The following is a 17484-nucleotide window of genomic DNA, read 5'->3' as shown; positions in this document are numbered from 1 at the left end:
CGCCGTACTGCTCGAAACTATTGCACCAAGAAATAATAGCCTTTTCCATCACTTTCATGGAACATATCGGAACAACCTTGCTGCAGGCTGATTCTATTATCATTAAGAGGCCGCGGAAGAAATCGGATTTATCCCAAAAGTGGCCAATGGAAATCCCAGAAAAGAAGCCAATCAAATTACGTTGAATATCAAGAACTATTTCCGAGAGAGAGACCATGAAGATTTGAGATTCTCTATCTTCATTTTTGCAATTCTAAATAATCTTTACACTTATTCACTGGCGATGTGTATGAATGGTCTATGGCATGTGCCCATGTAGTACATAAATTTTGTTCAAGCCTCCAGTGATGGAAGACATTGTTATTTTCACAGATCAATAGTTGGCTAGGTTTTCCGGAGATACCCGATTGCGCCCCGGCCAACGTTCTTACATCACCTAGTGCGATAGAGCCTGCGTATCTCTCGGTTCCTATCACTTTCTTGGGAAAGCCTTTGCAACTGAGGAAAACTTGTGACTGCTATTCCAGGGCTTCTTTACGTCCAAGATTTCTATTGTTTAACCCCAGGGCAGCTGGAGACGTTGGCAGCAGGCAGGGGCGTCGGAAGTGTTTCGAACCTGTGGGTGCTCGTCTTGAGTTCCATATAGGAAATTTCGATTTCTGAATCAATTCTGTGGGTGCTCGGACCTGTTTTACAAATTTTCGTGGGTGCTCGAGCACCCACAGCACCCCCGGCTCCGACGCCACTGGCAGCAGGCACTAGATCTCGATGGAGGAATTACTTTGAGAACTAAACGCTATATATATGTGACATTTGCTGTATACCTTTTTGTTTCTTACGATATATAAGAGAATAAATCCGCAGAAACCTTTTTGGTTGACCTTTCTTAGGTTCTAAACCTTCTTCATTCACCCAAAGTAACAATGAACTGAGGCGCGATTAAAATTCCATTCCATATGTTATAATGGGAGATTCATTCAATTAAATTTCAGCATATCGTTGGACTTATCTATCTCCGTGGTGATATTAACGAGAATTCCTAGTATCTCTCCATTCATTTGTATCAAATTGTCAAGGTTTTGAAATCGCCGTGTTCGAGGATTCAATTTCGTAGACGGTGAGATAAAATACTTTCAACGATACTCCGACGGATCGTTCTCATGGAGAACACGAGTTATGTTTCATATGGGTAATGATGATGAAACACTCTCTCATGCGTAAAATACTGAACTCGAATAGCAATCATGTTTTTTGTCAATTATCCGAACCTTCGATATGTGTATCAATACTTACTCACAGCCCCTGGCAATAGATGGGGGAACATATCAAATTAATAAAAAATTAATGCATGCATGTTAGCTAATAATCAATGTCAACTGAAGCTGAAATGAAATTAAGTGGCTCACGTATATATTTTCTCTCTCTCTCTGAGGAAGTAAGTCATGGACAGACTGTTATTTCCCTGAAGGCAAGTATCCAATTCATGATAATATACAGTGGAACCTCGTTTATTCGTCGCTCAGTTGTACGGCTTTTGCGTTTATACGACGTTTGGTTTCGGTCGCAATTGGTTTCTATCAGGGTTGGCAGGTTTTTGACACATGGCAGGTTTCGACGGTTTAAACCGCCACGTCAAAAACCTTTGTCAAATACTCAAATATTGCTTTTCAATATAAAAATTCTCGTTGGAAATGCACATGTTAATTGCATGTAATGTTCAAAATGACTGTGATATACAAGGAATAAATATTTAATATAATTCTAAAATAATTTTCTACTCTCTACAGAATTATTTTGGGCAAAATATAAATGGTATAAAATATACAATTTGAATAAAGCATAGAATAAATGGAAGGAAAACTATGGAATGATTTGACATTCTCTGATTCAAGATGATTCTTGACCTTCTAAAATTTCTTCAACTGCTTATAATATTAAATATTATTACTAAATTATCTAGATAATCACTTAGATACTCGAAACGATACTCTTATTGTGCATAACATTTAATTATATCTATCGATCAAAATACTAAATTGTCATTTAATTTGGCAATGCTAGCTTGTACATGAAGCTTAAAAAACTCCTGTAACTTACCCTTAGTCAAACTTAGTTATTCTTACTTTTGCACTATGATATGGTACATTTACTAACATTTATAATGCAATGGTTTTCCAACTGAAGCTGTATTTGATTTTAAATGTGCAAAACAAATGCTTTGGATATCAAGTCCTGTCGGCTCTGCTTTGGTTGAAAATACTCTTTAAAACCCTGTGAATTTATACACCCTGAGCTCTAAGAAATTTTTAGATGAAAATAAATGAGTTTAATTATTAACAGATTCTGTGTGAGAATTTTTACATGGAACAAAATTTTGGGCAGATCAGAAAATTTAAAATATCAAAATTTTCATTTATTCAATATTGTTTGGCCGAGGCGTATACAAGATGATGCGGAAGTTCTGCATGATGAAAATGACGGTTGATGGTACATGAAAATTCGGAAATCTTAGTACAATCTAAAATATTTGATGGCAGGTTGCTCCAGTCGATAATAGTTCTTGGGAAGAAGCTAAATTTGTGGCAATCTGAAGAGGCAAAGATGGGCTGTAATTTTTGGGAGTGATTGAGTCTAACGGAGAAATGTCAGGGTCTAATTAAAATGTTGGAAGTGTCAATATTAAAAAACCCATGGAGGATTTTGAAAAGGAAAGTTAAACACGAGAAGTAAGTCTAAGGGAGGAGAGCGGTTTGATATTGAGGTGACGCTTGAGTTTCGATATGGGGAGACAGATGAAGACCAACAGTTAAAAATGAAGCGAGTGGACTTATTTTGGATGGATTCTAATTTGTCTATGTCGGTTTGGGTATGTGGGTCCCAGGCATATGAGAGAACAGGGACAATATATGTCTGTTAGCACAAGCGACGGACATGACGGGTGGAGTTTTTCAGATTACGACGAAGGGAAAAGAGTTTTTGGAGACATTTATTAAAAATATAGTCAACGTGACGATTCCAGCGCAGATCGGAGGAGATTATTATGCCCAGGTATTCATAATGGGAAACCTCTGAGATCAAGGAATTGTTTATCGAGTAAGGGAAGTCGTGGGGAATTCTTTTACGGGTAACTTTCATAAAATCAGTTTTTGGGGAGTTGAGGGGCAAATTCCAGGTTGAGCACCATTCGGAAATAACGTTAAGGTTGTGTTGGAGAGATTCTCTTTGTCGGAATGATTTAACACTGTTTTGTAGATGACATAATCATCAGCGAAGAGTCTGATACTGCAGTTAAAGGAGTAGGGAAGGTCATTGATATAAATTAGAAATAATAATGGCGAGAGGACCGAACCCTGAGGTGTGCCAGACTTGAAGAAGTGGGGATTTCTGGCTCTTGAATGAGACAAACTGGCTACGGTTAATAAGGAAGGCTTTTACCCATTTAAGCAGTTGGACATTTAGACCAAGATTTGAGAGTTTTAAGAGAAGTTTATTGTGGGGCACCTTGTCGAATGCTTTAGAAAAATCTAGGAAAATGATATCGGATTGAAAAGGTTTCTTTTTCAATGGTGTCTGATAAGTCATGTATGAAAAGTGTTAACTGGGTAGATACAGATAACGATGATCTAAATTCATGTTGGTTGGGAAAGAAAGTTAGTCGAGTCGAGGTGGGTACAGATTTCCTTGGCAATTATGTGTTCAAAGAGCTTGCAACAGCAAAAGCAGGTGATTGCGATAGGTCTAAAATTAAGAGGGTGGGACAGTGAACCTGATTTATGGATGGGAATTATCTTATTAATTTTCCAGTCAGAGGGAAGGTTAGATGTGTTCAGTGAGACGTTGAAAATAATGAAGAGATAATTACTAATTTCATCTGCGCAGAATTTGAGGATATGATTTGAGATCCCATCGGGGCCAGTTGAGTGGGGTTGTAGTTTTTTTTAGAAGATTTCGGAGACCAGCTTTAGAGAAAGAGATGGGGCTAGAATTGAAGAAGTATTAAGGGGGGGGGGAGTGGAATCAAAGGAGAAAACAGAAGAGAAGACTCAGTTAAATTTGGACTCAATATCAAGGGGAGAAGTTGGGTCCGAGTTGGAAGTTTTGAGTGAGGAGGTTCCAGCTGTTTTGTGGGGCGGAGGAAATTTCAGAATATTGAGGGATTTGTTTTAAGATAGGTAGGCAACGAGTTGAACAGTTATGATTTGGATTTATGATGAGAAATGAGGTGTTTGAAGTTACGAGAGAAGACAGGTTTTGTTTCTGAGGGTAGGAGAGTCATTGAATTTGAGTTTGGAGATATCACGTCGAATTCTTTTCAAATGGATGATGTTGATCCAAGGGTTTAATAGACTTTTAGATGAGGAGCATTTGGTAGGGACAGTATACCATCGCCTAATGCTCTGAGCGGTATAGAGTTCAACACCAGGGTATTGTCGACTTAAAGCACGATGAACAGTTGTTACGGACTCGCACTTCGCGAAGCCTAGAACACAAAACGATTTCTGTTGTGCAGTCGCCATCCTTACAAACACTGAAGTGGCGCCGGGAGGAAGAGCGTTAGCACCTGTCGGCAAGATTTGTCGTGAAACCCAAGATTTCTCTCTTTTTACCTATACATTATTCAATCAAAACGGATTAAAAGCTGAATAGTTACGATTTTTTTAAAATCGGTTGATTCTTTTTGAGACACCTTGTATTTTCGATCATACTGTCGGGATAGTGTCAAACGACGACAGACAAAAAAGCAAGTTTCTCTTGTTTTTTTTCTAGAAACTCATCCCAAGTAGTATTTGTGAAGAAAAGAGCTGATGCTTCCAAGAATACTGAAAAAATGCTATTCAGAGGAGACAATAAATTCTGGTCTTGTGTTCTGAAATTTCCATCAAACTCAATTCGAAACTAAAATCATGAGTTTTCATCGAAGTGACTTGTATTCCCCCCCCCCCACGTCGAAAAATTTGATCAAAAATATTTTTAAATACGGTCACTTATCCAAACTGTTAATTATGTATATTAAATTTAAGACGTCTTATTGGTTTCTTTAAAAAAATCAAGTTAAATTCCAAACTTTTTACGAAAATTTTAATCGTGTTTCAATAGGATTGATCTAGTCGAATAATTCGACTAAAATTTTTAACCGCGATTAACAATTGATCGATTTACCGACCCAATTAATCGGACCAGCCCTACAGTCAGATATCCCCGTGTCAACGTTGAAAGCGATTATAAAGCAGAGAAACAAAATCAAAGATCAAGCTGCTGCTCGTTGCAAATCATCTACTGCAGCGTTTCTCAATCTTTCAGTATTTGCGACCCAATTTTCAATCATAATTTTCATCGCGCCCCCCCCACAAGTGCAGTACAGAGGGGCACCCCCCCCCCCCCATGAAATTTTTGGAACTTTCATATGGAATATTACATTCAAATAATTTGCTGAAAATTACTTTTATCAACTTATTTTAAACGAAAATAAAACAATCTTTCCTCTGAGAAAGTCACGAAATTACTGAACAATATGGGATGTATTCTAATTATTAAATACATTGTGCAGTACTGATAAAGTCCTATTTGAAGTGTATTATATCAGTGTAAATGCGAATTTTGTTTTTTATTATCTTATAATGCATTTTGTTTTGCTTTCCTTTCAGAGTAAAATAATCATTTTTTTAAATAATACATATTTCTTTCGATATGCTAGCGCCCCTCCTCCCAGGGGGGCGCACCCCACAGGTTGAGAAACGCTGATCTACTGCCAAAAAATGCGAGTCCAACCAAGTTTGGAAATTTTCCCAAGTCTCGAGACTATTTTGTTGCAATTTTTTACCCAATTTTTTTTGTCGTGTCCCAAAGACAATTTTCTACCAAATTTTATTTTTTTAAGTGATTTGATATATTTATTTTTCCATATCAAGTATGATTGCAATAATATTTTTGTTATAACAGAATTGGAGATGTGCAATCAAACACATTGAATTTTCTGGTATTTTGTGTGTCTGTAAGGGGAGAGAAGTCATTTGACTTACACATCTATACGACGTTTTGACTCAGCCTTTTGAACGTCGTATAAACGAGGTTCCACCGTATGTATAAACAACTTCTCTTTCTCCAGTTCTCCCTATTCCGGAGATCAATGTCAAGGGCAGGAGAAAACAACGAACCTCTCTCTTCCCTCACGAAGGTTCTTATTCCAGTTTTTTGCCCTCAGTCGGATTTAATGGGCACTGGTAGTTTTCTTTTTCAGCACGAGACATTAATTTCATGCATTCAGATGGTGTAATTAGACCGGGATAAATGTCTGCAGCCACTTCCGAACGATTACACGTGTTGTCTACAATCAATACTGGGATTAGACTGATGATTATTGATCCTCATGCTACTGAAAAAAGAAAAGAAGATAAATAAGATCTTTAGTTTGTTTGGCACGAGTAGAGATTTGACCACGCCTACGTCACGTGATCATCGTCCTCCAGTTTCGAGAATTGGAAGAAAAAAAGGAGTTTCTGTTCAGCACGGAAGAGATTGCTATCCTACGACCACGTCACGTGACCATTGCCACGTGCTAACTGAAAATAAGGCTAAAGGAGGCAATATTATTCTTTTCCCCACATGTTGAGACTTGGCCACGCCTACGTCACGTGAATATTCCTCCCAATGGAGTAATGAATGACAGGAGGTGGCGTGACCAACGCGTCCGTTGACAAAGCATAGGGGCTCAGGGTTGCTAGATGAAGCCAATGATAGCACTTTTTTAAAAGGACCAAGTAAGCCCAAACAAACGTGGCTTCCCATGCCTTCCTATGCGAGAAATACCCGCTTTTAAGGAACGTTTAAAGTAATAATATTCATTGTTTTTGTAACTTCCATGTATTTCTTGTTTTTAAAGTGAAACAGCTCTAAGAATCGGTTTAGACTTTGATACCAACTAGGGTTAGCAGAATCAAAAGGAAGACGTCTGCACTCGCACCATTCGTAACGCGGCTTTTCCCAATTTTCACAACAGATAGTGCCACTATACTGACCAAAGGGGGGAGGGAACCGGCCACCACAATTTTTCTCCCAACTAAAACATAATTACTTAAAAAAAGCATAAACAGAGAAAAAAAGAACAAATACTAATCCACCCCCTCCCCGCCTGATCAGTTTTATTGTTTTTCCTGGAGCATGACGAAGTGTACTTTGACCAAGAACCCTGTATTTTTTGTTTAACATTTATTGACATCTAAAGCACTACCCTCAGAAGGTTTTCTTTTCCTTTCGTTGCTATCTTGCCGAGGCCATTTGCCGTAGAAATCAGCAATGAGCATTGCCTGCATCCTATTTTCTTTATTTCTGAATGGCAGAGGTAACACCTCCTCCAAGGGCCGTAACTCGGGGTCGTAATCAAATTTACCAGTGACGCTCGCTTGGGTATGGGTATTATTCATATTTGCAGGTAAAAGTTACAAATTTATTAAACTCACCAAGACAATTGGTAAATATGCATCCTAACCTATTATTATGTATAATAACCGCATTTATCACATTTACCGTAACATGTACATATGAAAGAGAAGGAGAACACATAAGGGATGGTGAAGGATGTCGTTGATCAAGAAAGAAAAATTCTACTATCACTCATTTCCTCTCCTATTTCTAATATACGAAGAAAGAAACCAGTTTCTCAGATTTATCGCCAATACTTGAGATACAGATCTTCCGAAGTAGTTGCCAAAAGCTTGTACGTGAAGAGTTTAACAAACATTTAAATATTCAAAGTTAGATTCGGTGCCCTTGGGCCAAGCTCGTTGGCTTACCAGCTAAGATGCCAACGATCCTTCATTATTATTTGAAGTTTTCTTCTGGAATTCAGTCGTAAATTTCAAACCAATGACTTCCATTTACATTTTTTCAATTCAAACATTTATCATTAAAATCGCACGAATAAAAAGCATTAACTTTGCCATCGAGAAATTATTTTCCTCCCTCACATTTTGAATAATTTTCAAATTGAATTTCGATTTTTCCAGAAATAAAATCGTGACCAAAAATATTCAAAAAAAAATTTTTTTTTTGGAACTTTTCGGTAATTTTAACGCCATAAAAACCGACTTCCTTGAATTTTAAATATTTGGAGGGTGTAAAATACGCATTTCTTTTCGCGTTGAAATTTTCCTCCCGTTTAATATTGGAAAAAATCGAGGGAATGCATAAGAAATGCATCTCGTGTGGTCTGTTCTTTCGGAAAGGAGAATAAATAAAACGTGTCGAATCGATAACATCATTTTTTGGTGATGTGCGTCTGCTTCTTATAAAGTAAAGTATGCACATGATTTAAAGTCGGTTTCATGTTCTGGATACGATATGTTTACGTGCTCTGAGCTCGATGCAAAAAAAAGTTTGAATATCGATCACGTAAATCTCAACACAACGCATACAAATATGCACGTACATATAAGTGAGAGTTTTACTCAACTACGCTCCGTACAACACGAGACGATACTTTAACCTCTTTCGATTACACCAGGGGTCTTCAACGCATGGCATATCCTAAACTATTTGTAATCACACAAAATGCATAGTGAGGCTGTAATTTGGAAAGCACTGAATCACAAACGTCAGAGGAGAGTGAAAGAGCACAGACCTAATTATGACACATCACCTAACCTCATAGAACAGAAGGACGTGAAATGATTTCGCGATTTCGTTTTAAAAAGCTTTCTAAACAGCGAGCTGAATTTTTGAGTTCTACGTTGAAAAAAGTCGATGCTTATGCTGAAAGAGCAAAGATTTCAAGTTTGAGATCAAGAAAAGTGACTTTTTCTATACATTTTAAAATGCTGAATTAAACGTTTGTGTTTTTCGACATAAAAGACATGACTCTGCTACTGGAAGCAATCAAATATGAAGATCACGAGTGCCGATATGCTATGATGGTTGCTGCTCTTCTTACATGTTTCAGGGTGCATTTACAAAATACTGCTGCTTCCTTTTCTGTCTGTGGGACAGCAGAGACACTAAAACCCACAATGAAGCCAAGGAGTGGTCCATAAAAGATAATGTAAAAAAAAATGCTTCACTGGTTGAGCCAAGTAACAACATTTTACATTCACTTCATATCAAGTTGGGCCTAATTGAGAATTTCTTAACGGCTCTTTATAAATGTCACTTTTTTAATCATTTAAACGAAGTTTTTCTCAAATTTAGTGATGGAAGGCTGAAAGGGAGAATATTTGTTGGACATGAGAAAACTGTTGAGAGATCCAACTTTCGATAACAAGCTGTGAAATCATGAATAAAAGCCCAGTTCCACGATTGTTGGTACGCGACGCAGGGTAAGATAATTAAAGTAATTAAAGTAAAAGATAATATAAAAAGTCTTTGTTGGACATAAACCGCAAAAACCACAGCAGGCGTGAAGGAAATCCCGTACTTGTTCGGAACAAACACACGCCGGCTGTGGTTTTTGCGGTTTTATGTCCAACAAAGATTTTTTATTATCTTTTACTTTAATTATCTTACCCTGCGTCGCTTACCAAGAATCGTGGGACAGGCCTTTTAGCTGCTTAGTCCTTTTTCAAAATGGTTATCTACGGATTTCTTTGCAATAGAAAGGACGATAACAATGTTTCCATAGTGAGTGATTTGTTACACAACAAGAACACGGAATCAAAGATGTGTGTGTGTCACTAACAATTAATTTTTACTTTGATTTCTTTCGAAAATTTCATGGTGCTATTAGTGATGAACAACATGAACGTTTTTACCAAGGCATCCTCATTATGGAGCATCGTTATCGGAAACATTGGAACCCATCAACGATAGGGTATCACTGTCGGTTTTTAATCAGGGATATTTATGATGCTCTTCACAACAGGAACAGCAGTCTCATCTCGTTTTTCCTAATCAAATGCACCTAAAACTTTTGAAATATGCTATTTATTTAAGTGCTTTCGTGCAAAAACTGGAAAAGATCAATAAACTCTGAGAAGTTATTTTTAAACTTATTTAAAACTAGTCAATGTCTTAGCCAATACTGCATTTTTGTATCGTTTTGACAGTTGTGTATCTCAGAACTGTGACGTGATAGAGGAAGAAATGAATTAAGCATCCCCCCAAATTAGGTAAACCCATCTATTTGCTAAGCAGATACAGAAAAAAAGCTTTATTTTGTTGACTAACTAATGTTATTGAAAGAAACGATTTCGACGTACATTGAGGAGAAAAATAATAACCGAAATAAATAATTATAGAATAATTTTAAAATGATTTCAGATTACAACAATAAATGTCAGAATTGACTTGATCAGTAATTAATCAAGGACTGTTCAGAATTAGTGTTAAAATATTTTCAGAGCCGATCAAATTGATAATTAATTCAAAAAAATAATTTCAGAATGAATAAAAGTCTTCAATTATTTTTGTTCCTGTTTAACTCAGGGTCCAACTGCCCTCCCCCTTCTATTTAGGTCTCAACAAATTACGTGAGTTGGTGGCCCACGGGCTTCATGGGAGGTTTCAATTCGTCCCGCCGTGTCTGAAAGGTTGAAGACGCCTAGGATTACACCATAGTTTTCCAAACTTTTTGTTCCATCTTCCCCCTACTTCAAAACAATTAATTTATCATCGATCCATCAATTCAAGCCCACCCATAGAATCCTATACTAACTAAACCCACAGCTGCTACCGCCCCCGGATCATTTCCTCGCTCTTCAGGGGGGAAATATTGCCATTTTGGACAACGCTGGATTACTCTATCACATGATGTTATGTGACTGTTATTATTATTTAATTGTTATTTATCGTGGCGCATGCGCAGCTAAAAATTATTGCCCTCTTCATAATCCGCTATTGGCAACAGAGGTGAAAATCAAAAACAAATTATTATTGACCTCTTTATTATTTGCCATTTGATGATAGAAATAATCAAAACGAAATTGTTGCCGTGTTCATAATCCATTGGTGACAGACGGAATGAAAAACTAATTTTTGCCCTTCTATAATATAGAAGACAAAAATTAGTTTTTTGTCACATAAAATAATAATTTGTCATAATCGTCTTCGCCGTCGTTGGGAACGGACGTGCTATTATCGCGCTCCGCTCACCGACACGCCAGTGCGCCATTTTGTGTCTTTCTTTGTGTTTTTCTTCGTTCTCGTGAGTTTTACTTAGCGTGTTGTTTATTGTTGGGTCATATTCTGCGGTGATTTTCTTTTTTTTTTTTAGCGCACGTTGGATTGTGAGATAAGTGGTTTTTTTTTTTTATATTGCTCTCATTTTTTTTTAAATTTTCGTTGTGTATTTTCGATCGACTTATATTTATTTTTCTCGTTCGCATTTCATTTTCGTTGTTTTTTCGCCAGGTTCGCTCGCTTCTTTGATATAAGTTCGTAGGTTTTGGACGTTAGTGTTAGCAAACAGTGTATACTTTTTCCCGGGTACTCTCAATAACGTTGTTTTTCCTTCCATTTGGGCCTATTGTTGTAGTGTTAGTGTTTTGAGATAGTTAGCTAAGTTGTTAGTTAGTTAGAGTTGTAATTCTAATAAGTATAAATTGTACTTCGTAGCTTAATACTTTTTTTAGAGGGTGTTGTATTCTTTATATACATATTTATTTTATTCTTCGTGATTTAGTGCTGAGCATTCTACTTTACGTAATTTTTTCGTATAATCTCTTACGTATATTTTGCATAGTAATGTATTTTACATTATTTTAATTTCCAGTTAACGTTTCTCATTTTCGTATTGTTAAGTATTATTATTATTATCTAGCTTTAGCAATAGTGTTAGTATGCCTCGACCTCGACTAGTGTTGTGTAGAGCTTGCGACGGGAGGTTTCCCTGGTCTAGGGGTATAGTAGCTGATAGTTTCAATTGTAAGGGGTGCTTGGATAGAAAAAGGCTGGAACACGAGGTCGAAGCTTTACGGGAAAAAGTTAGGGTGCTAGAGGGTCCGGTTATAACGGACCCTCTGGTCGTCGAGCCACCTGTTGATGAAGAAGCAATCTCCACGAACAACGACATTTTAGAGGGCGAATGGGTGGTCGTGGATGAGGTAGAGGGGGATAGTGATAGGGGTTTAATCATCGGCGATTCTATGGTTAGGGAACTTGGGAACCGAGTGTGTAGGGATTTTCGGGGTTTCGAGCGCTGTTGTCTTCCTGGGGGGAAGATTGGCAACGTTCGAGACGTTTTTCATCGCCGAAAGTTGCCCTTGCGGGTGATTCTGTGGGTGGGAACAAATCAGGTAGGAGCGAATATTAGTGAGTCTCTGTCAGAGTACCGGGATTTACTATTATCCGCTAGGGAGGGGGGTTCAGATGTGGCAGTGATTCCAGTGCTGCCAAGGGGTAGTAGGGGATATAGGAGTAGGATCCACCAATTCAATATAGGCCTGAAGGACATTTGCTCCTCACTTGGGGTCACGTTCTTGGAGCTTCCCGCATTTACCGATAGGTGGCTTCGTTCGGATGGGATCCATCTAAATAAGAGAGGGGTCTGGGAGGTTTACGATAGTCTTAGGTCAGGTTTTTTACTCCCAGACCACGTAGTCGGGAATGCGGGTTAGTTAATGATAATCACAACAGTACTGACGGGGAATTACCCACCTCTGACTTGGATGGCTTCTCGATTGACAACAAACCACCGGGCAAATTAAAATGTGTGTTAATAAATGCCAGGAGCTTGGGTAACAAGAAAGATTTTTTAGAAACTATGATAGTTGTGGAGGACTTGGATCTTATAGCCATTACAGAATCTTGGGCAAACGATGGGGATGAATCTTTCTTACACATCTCCGGATACGATACTTTTTTGAGAAATAGATCTGATAGGAAAGGGGGTGGAGTGTTGATATACGTGAAATCATGTTTGAAGGCTAGAGAGTGTAACGTACAGAGAAGTGATATTGAAACCATATGGGTTGAACTTGAGAACAAAAGACGTCATAAGCTTATTGTTGGGGTTTGTTACAATCCACCGAATAGGGATCAAAACTACATCGCCAAAATGCACGATGAAATTTCCTACATGTGTAAGCGAAAGAGGGTTCTCATACTAGGGGATTTCAATTACCCGAGTATTGATTGGGAGAACCTTTCATCTGGAAATCAGTATGAAAGAGACTTTCTTAAGTTGGTGCTCGAAAATTTTTTGTATCAGCATGTATCAGAAGCCACTAGGGGTACTGCTATTTTGGATTTAGTTCTTACTAGTTCTGAGGATCTAGTTGAACATGTTTCGGTGGGGGAAGAGTTTTCTTCCAGTGATCATCGTATCGTCAGATTTCACTGTAACTTTTCCTCGGGTAAGGTTGATAACAAAAGATTGGTTCCTTGTTTTCGGAGAACTAACTTTGATGTTTTGCGAAGAAGGTTAGCGGAAGTTTTCAAAGACCGGTTGGAATCAGTAGGGGTGGTAAGTCAATGGGAAGAATTTAGTACGAAGCTGTCCTCTGTTTTGCACGACGTCATACCCTTTGTTCGAAAAAAGCGTGTTTGTACATCACACCCTCTATGGTTCACGGATAGCGTGCGGAACCTTTATCTTGAAAAGAAAAGAGCATTCAGAGAGTATAAAAGTGGACGAGGTGACCTATCATTGTTTACTGATAAAAGAAGACTGTTGAAGAAAGCGATAAGGGATAGTAAAAAGCAAGTTGAATCTAGGTTGGCAGATAACATTGGCTCTGACCCAAAATCATTTTTTCGATACGTCAATAATGGATGTAAGGGGACAGTTGGCCCCCTCTCGATAGGAGGCTCAAAAGTAGAGAGCAATGTAGGCATGTGTAGTGCTTTCAATGACTTTTTCGCGTCGGTTTTTAATGGAGATAATGATATTCGATATACGGGTGTTGCATGGGGTAATAAAACGCTCAACGATATTCAAGTGGAAGACGTGGAGGTCCTAAATCTTCTAAGAAATGTATGTGCAAGCAAAGCACCAGGACCAGATGATATCTATCCCAGGGTTCTCAGGGAAGGTGCTAATGAATTGTTGGGGCCAGTCGCACAGATATAGAGGAGTAGTGTTGCTGAGGGTATCGTCCCGAGAGATTGGAAACTGGCTAACGTTGTTCCGATATTTAAGAAGGGTAGTAGAGAAGTGGTGTCTAATTATCGTCCAGTGAGTTTGACGAGCTCCCTCTCGAAAATTTTGGAAATTATCATCAAAAGGCAGTTTGTGAAGTGGATAGACGAGAATAATGTATTGTCGGATAATCAGCATGGGTTCAGGAAGGGGAAGTCATGTGTAACTAACCTCCTTTGCTTCTATGATTACGTGACTAAGGCTTTGGGTAAGAGCAAAAATGTCGACGTTGTTTACCTTGATTTCCAGAAGGCATTCGATCGGGTCCAACATGGCAAACTCTTGAAGCGTTTACACGAGATTGGAATAGGGGGCAACTTGCTGAATTGGATAGAATCGTGGTTAAGAGATAGGTCGCAACGAGTTATGGTGAACGGGGAATTCTCTGGTTGGACAGACGTCACAAGTGGAGTTCCTCAGGGAAGTGTCCTTGGCCCCATACTTTTTTCACTTTTTATCGATAAACTCGATCAGGGTATCGATGGAATTACTAGCAAATTCGCAGATGATGTGAAGCTAATGGGGGTAATCGGGAATGAAAGCGATAGGGAGTTGCTCCAGACCAACTTAAACAAGATTGCAGCATGGGCAAATGAATGGAGCATGACGTTTAGCGTAGATAAGTGCATGGTCGCTCATTTTGGTTCGAACAACCAACGGTTCTCTTACGAGTTGAATGGTGTCACTATCCCGGATGCAACTAGGGTCACCGATTTGGGAATTCTCATTGACGAGCGACTTAAGTTTTCTGAACATTGTTCAGCGGTTGTCAAAAAATCGAATAGAATGCTTGGTCTCATTTTCAAAAAGGTCTCTTCGCGTTCTCCTAAAGTCATTCTTCCTCTTTTTCGAGGCTTAGTTCGTCCTGGACTGGAGTATGCTGTAAGGTTTTGGAGACCATACCTACAGAGGGACATAGACTTGGTTGAAGGGGTGCAGAGAAGAGCTACGCGTGTCCTTATTGGCACACAGGGCTTGAGTTATGAAGAAAGACTTCATTTTTTGAATATGTTTACATTGGATGAACGCAGGTGTCGAGGAGATATGATCGAAGTGTTCAAAATTTTCAATGGGATGGATAGGATGGACCATGAACTTTTAGTACACCGCCAATCGACTGCTTTTACAAGGGGACACCAGTATCGATTGGTGAGGGACAATGCAAGGTTATGGTGTCGCAGGGAATTTTTCTCCAATAGGGTTGTTAATAAATGGAATAGCTTACCCCCGGAGGTAGTAAATTGTAACACAATTGACACGTTTAAAAAGAAATACGATAAACATGTTGGGGTAAATCGAGAAGCTATCCATTCTTAGAATAAGACAACCATAAGTAATCTTTATGGGCATCGTATAATATTTTATCATGTGTATATATTGTTTGTAATTTGTGTTAATTGCATTTTTAATTGGGTTGCTGTATTTTTGAAACATATGACAACCATATTTTTATGGGCATCTTTTTATCAGCCACCTCGTTGGGCATTTTGCCTGTTGTGGCGTTGTATTTGTATTTGTATTTGTATAAAAGACTAAAGAAAAAGGTTAGGGTCCCATCACTTTTTTCTGAATTGCTTTTGTACAGTGTTCTCTACCGACAAAAATTTCAATTAAATTTCTTAAACCGCATTCAAATGTACCGATTCCTTCAATTTTTTATTAATTAAAAAAAATTACGAATTTTTGTTTCACACCCTTACAATAATGGAATTATTCAGTGCTGTTCTTGTCCACTAATAAGTATAAATTTGTTAACAATTAAACTCCATAAAAAGATGAATTTTCTAATGAATTCATACAAAGTGATAATTATAACAAGAGATTTTTCTACACCTATTTTCCGAATGAGATTCAATTGACGGTTGGAGCAACGCTCCCTATATAATTAATTCTTCTTCCAGTTTTTATTACGAATAAATTATAATGAAATGAACTTCACCTTAACGTGTTCTTTTTTAAAGTGTTTAAATTAGTTTTTATTTATTGCTAAACCAGAGAATGGATAGGAGAAGGAGTTCATTATTCACGTTGTTGTTGTTTTCTCCTCTAGCGTGGAGAGAGGGCAACAGCCCGTTCCACATCTTAAGATAATCAATCAAGGCTTATATGGATACACGGGGAGAAGGTTTCTATCAACGGGAATGACTGAGTGGAAATTCCATTGATCATCCATCTAGGCATGATTTACGACGAGTTTTCGATACACTTTGTCCGTGAAACTCATTCTATAATTTCAGGGTTCCGGTAATTACTCCATACGGACATCGTCTGGGAGCGGTTTTAAACTGGCACGTGCAAACCTATGCGTCACTATTCATAGGTGGCAGCATGGTCCTACTCGGGAATACGAAAAGGGATACGGGCGAGATCTCATATATACAGGGGATCCCGCCTATAGCGTTTTATAAAAACCACCATGAAAAAAACGCAAGTGGGGGAATTTTGCAGCCTGGCAGTCGAGGGGTTAGGGAGCTAGCCTGTGTTTTGTGCAGGTCTGGACTCGAATCTCGTTTCGGGCATGGATGTCTACTAATACTCTAACAAGTACCCTGGACAGAGATCGTACAGATCTCTTGGGAATACGCGAGGATCAAGTTGTAAAAAAAATCTCTTAATGAGACTTAGTTGAAGTTGGGACCACACAAGAGTAAGTCGTACCAAGTGAGAAAACGTTCTAAACGGGATCTTTATAAGCGAGATCGGCTGCAGTCACGAGAATATGTATCTTGAGTTATATTACACATGGCTGATGCAGTGTGAACCAGGACTATATCTTAAGGGCTGTTTCATCATTTTGAGATCTTGCTTGCCGCCTTGGCTTAATGGGCGTGGTCTCGGAGCAAGTGCTTCTACTTACCGGTACATGCATCTCGTACACATTCCTCCACGGAACTTCCAACGAATTGGTACATTCTGGAATGTGTGTGTACGTGTTGTGAACTTAACGTAAAGATTGTTTCTGTGTAATGCTTATGCCATTAATTTTTCTAACTATGAGTGAAGTGTAATGATTGAGTAATTATATCATTTCAGGCCTTTTGCTCTCTGCGGCGAGACTTTTTTTTTAACGGAGAGATCGGCTCACGTTCGCGCCTCAAAGCTGGGAACTGCTGCGTTCTCGGAGCTACAGCGCGACGTGACTGCTCACTCTTCTTTTATCAGACGACATCAGCAAACGAAACGTGCTGATTTTTTGCATTTTAGTTGCTTATTTTACTGTTTTCAAAGAGTGATCTCTTGTTTAAGGTGTTGTTTTAGTGTCACATGTATCAGTGCGTGAGGTATTTTTGTAATCTAAACAAACTAAAAATAGGTTAAGTCCAAGAAATATAGTAAGTAATAACGTCTTTTGTGATATTAGCATTCACAGTAATGATAATAACTTTTCAAACATAATATAAACATTTAATATTTTTTTA

The 17484-nt window shown here is 38.3% G+C and overlaps 1 protein-coding gene across 2 annotated transcripts in view; it reads left to right on the top strand.

Annotated features, from left to right (window-relative positions):
• The window catches only part of LOC149089052 (guanylate cyclase 32E-like), a 270710-nt gene that overhangs the window by 53300 nt on the left and 199926 nt on the right, over window positions 1-17484 (top strand). The window lies entirely within an intron of this gene.

This window comes from Pholcus phalangioides, unplaced genomic scaffold (assembly GCF_987345545.1).
Source record: "Pholcus phalangioides strain wild (caught in Gottingen) unplaced genomic scaffold, Ppha-v1.0 ptg000002l_1, whole genome shotgun sequence".
NCBI lineage: Eukaryota > Metazoa > Arthropoda > Arachnida > Araneae > Pholcidae > Pholcus > Pholcus phalangioides.
This window is presented reverse-complemented; position numbering and strand designations above follow the sequence as displayed.